This window comes from Equus quagga, chromosome 1 (assembly GCF_021613505.1).
Source record: "Equus quagga isolate Etosha38 chromosome 1, UCLA_HA_Equagga_1.0, whole genome shotgun sequence".
Lineage (NCBI taxonomy): Eukaryota > Metazoa > Chordata > Mammalia > Perissodactyla > Equidae > Equus > Equus quagga.
The window spans coordinates 48,834,786-48,838,684 of record NC_060267.1 but is presented as its reverse complement, the minus strand read 5'-3'; positions in this window follow the sequence as shown (position 1 = coordinate 48,838,684).

Sequence of the window (3,899 nt, the reverse complement as noted above, 5' to 3'; positions counted from 1 at the left end):
TTTTCTCAATGAACATCCCAATATATCAATCCCTTAGTAAGTTTAACATCAATTTACAATGGTTTCAAAATTCAAATTGAGGATTTACTTAGATTTGGATACAGGTGATACTGGGCTCCCAAACTATGGAAGTGTTGGGAAAACATAGAGCTTTAATTATAATCTTCAAGTTTTGATATATATTTGTATTATCACTCACTGAAAACATTTTGTAATTGTCATTGTAACCTTTTTATATGATCCAAACTGTTGACAAACGAATGAATTTTTTCTTAATATATTTTTGTTATTTTTCCCTTTCTTAATATCACTAAGTTTTAAGATATATATTGTATGATTTAAGTCCATTGTAATTTGTGGACATTTGTTTTATGGCCCAATCTAAGATCCATTTTGTAAATATTCTTTGTGTAATTGAATAGAAAAATATAGTTGTTTTGTGCACTGCTCCTGATTTGTCATTTTGGTCAGGCTTGTTAATTTTGCTTTCTAATTTTTTCCATTTGTTCTATTCTTTGTTGAGAAGGATTAGTTTTTGTTTTCTTTGGTTTTCAATATACCCTGGCGATCTTGTTTTATTTGTAGCATTTGTCCACTTACATCCAATGTAAATACTGGTATGTTGGGGTTTAAGTCTCACAGTAGTTGCTTTCTACAAAATAAACATCAAGAAGTAAAAGAGAATTTTTGCGAATAGATAGAAAGTATATGGGAAAAATCAAAGAACATTCTCAGTGGAAGTAACCAAAATACATTGTTATATATAAAACATTTACTGCTCTTGTAAGAAATTGGACTATGTTAGCCAGGGTTCCCACCCACTCCCCAAAACATGACGGATTTGTAGGCTCAGGTTGGAATAGAGACTTGGGAGAGGTGAATTTCTCTGTAAAATGAATGAGAAGAATAAAAAATGTCAGAGGAAGGGTGGGGGCTTGAGAAAGAGAGGGACCAAAAATGTGGAGAACTGCACAGATAGAGAGGCGAGAGTGGTTTCCAAGCTTAGAAAGCTTTGCATAAAAGAATTGAGATTGCACAGGAGTGGCTTTCTCTTCTGAAGAAGCGATGATTTCCATTATTTCCTGTATCCTTCCATTATTTCCTGTATCCTTCTTCCTCACATGATATATGAAGTTGCAGAGCCCCGGTACAGCTTGGGTAGACATTGAGTAAAACAAACTATCAGCGAAGGCAATTTGAAGAAGGCCTTAGAGTGAGGTCAGGGATGTGGGGAATTGTGGATCCTGCTAGGATTGCCAGGTCCTTCTGTCCTTGTTCTGCTTCTGGCTGAAGCTTGTATTTTCTGTCATCTGCAGCCACTTGAGCAGGCTCTCTCTTAAGGGCAGCTATCAGCAACTCTTGCAGCAAGATCTCTGCTGCAGCAATAGTAGAAGTGAGCTGCTGTGTGAGGAACTTCTGGGAGATGGGTCTTCCTCTTTGACTTCCACTACTGTTTGGTTTTATCCTTCTCAATCTCTCCTATCCACTCTCACAGCAGGTCCTCCATAGGTCCAATTACTAACCACCCCCTGCTTAACTCTCTCTAGTTCTGGTCTTTTTGTCACCCTTTTGCCCTGAGCACCCCATGGAGGCCCTTCTTTCCTCATTGGTTCCTATTTCAGCTCTGATCTATTCTCTCGCACTTTCTGTCTTCTTCTCATTTTGTCGTAGTGTTGGGCCCTGCTCCCTCAGGGCTGCTTTTACTCACATTATTGACCTTCTCTCTGCCACCAGAGGTTGCTCTGACATTACTCAGCGCATTTTAACTGATTAGCTTCCTTGTGCCCCACCAATGGTCTTATAGCCTCTGCCTCCAGAGTCTTCTGGGCCCCTGAGTTCTGCTAATCCTTCATATGTTCTTTGTCACCTTGTCGTCTTTGCAACCAGGGTCCTCTCTGCTACTGATCTTAGCTTCCCTCATCCTCCCTCTGGCTTCTCTCACTACTTTGTTTCTGCCACCTGAATTCTTTCTATGACTAGATTTCATGTTCTTATTGGGTTGTTTTCTCCCTCTACTATTTGCTGCTTCTGTTCTTTCTCTGAAGCACATACAGATACGGGATCCTGTTCCCCAAATAGACCTCACTTTGTCTCTGGACTCTACCTCATTGCTTGACTACACCTTCTCTCAGGATATTATCTTCTCACCAAACTTAGTCCTCTCCATTGATCACACTGATTCATTTGACTTTTATTTCCTACCACCAATCTCTCTACTCCGTTATCCTCAGACTTCACTTTATCTCTGACTCAAGCTGACTCTGACTCAAATAAGTTGTGACAATTTGATGAACACTGTTCTAGAGAGTTTATTTTCAGATAATTCCCAATGATCTGTTTCTAATTTCTGAATAATCTTGTAATTGCTTAATTCAACCATCTTCTGGTGGCTGGTGTCAGCCAAGGACTTGTTCTATTCCTCTTACTGGAACTGAGAAGTCACGCAAGAGCTTTGTTCTCCATCCATCAGAGGCCTCTCCCTGGGAAGACCCTATCACTAGGTGTGTGGATGTCAGTAGCTTTCATCTCCTCAGGACTGAAGTCCGGAACTCCTGGATGCACATGTCAAAAAAGAAAGGACTTCCAAATTTGAGAGGAGAAAGAAAATAAGGAGAGATATTTCCAAAATATCTGAGGCAAGGCTACCAAATGAGTTCTTCTGAGGCCACCCTAGAATCACTTGCTAGACTCCACCCTAGAATCACATGAGCAGGAAGCAATAACGCCCGTGCCTTTCTGTGACCTCAATGCAAACCAGAGTTTCTGCACAGCCATCAGCAGTGTCTGAATTCCAAGATCTTTGCAGAGCATTTGCAGCATAAATAAATGTGTTAAGTATTCTTTTGTCTATTTCCTCTGTATAGCAAGTCCTTGGGGATTATTGTCCCCTGAAATATCTCTGTGTTTTCAAGTAGTTAGTTTGAAAATCAATCTAATAAATAGTCATATATTTTTATAAACACTACTGTGACCATAAAATGAAACAATATTTTTTTCTAGGATGTAGTGCCAACATGCTACAATATAAATGCTTTGCTTATCAGTTTATATACAATGTCCAACTCAGCGTAAGGTAGTTTTTCATGTAATGATGTGATGTGCAAAAAACCTTGTAAGGATATAAGCACCATAAAGATATGAGCATAAACATCACAAAAAGAAATTGTCTCTGAAGCACTTACTCCTTCACATAAACTCCTTTGGTATTGAAAGGATTCTCATTCGCTATCAGTCACCTAAGCACACAAATACTTTGGTTTTCCTTTGGCACTCACTTAGTGACCTACCAATTAGGCCCCCATTGTCTGAGTCTCTGGTTCTTTTGTACTTTACCTCCCCAGCCACATATCAGCATTTTACTTCTGCAATCTCTTACAGAAAGCTTAATACAATAAATAATTTTTGAGTATTTATTATGTGGTAGGCACTTTAAAAGGTACTAGAAATATAAAAACAGATATTGGACCCTAAGAGATTTACAGTCAAGTAAGGGGGGAAGACATTAATCAAATATTTACTCAAAGACTGGTATATATAAGACCAAAATGTGATAAGTACTGGAGAGGATAATATAATGTTGAGATATTTGACCTTGTCACGGGGCTCAAGGAAGTGTTAAAAATTGAGCTGCGGTCTGGCCCAGAGGCGTAGTGGTTAAGTTTGGTGCGTTTCGCTTCCGTGGTCTGGGTTCACAGGTTCAGATCCAGGACAAGATGAGCACAGATGTTAGCTCAGGGCCAATCTTCCTCAAGCAAAAAAGAGGAAGATTGGCAACAGGTGTTAGCTCACAGCCAATCTTTGTCACAAAAAAAAGAAATTGACCTGAGATATAGAGAATAACATTTAACTTGATGGAGAAGAGAGGAAAGAGAATTCCAGGTCTGGTGAACAACTTCTGC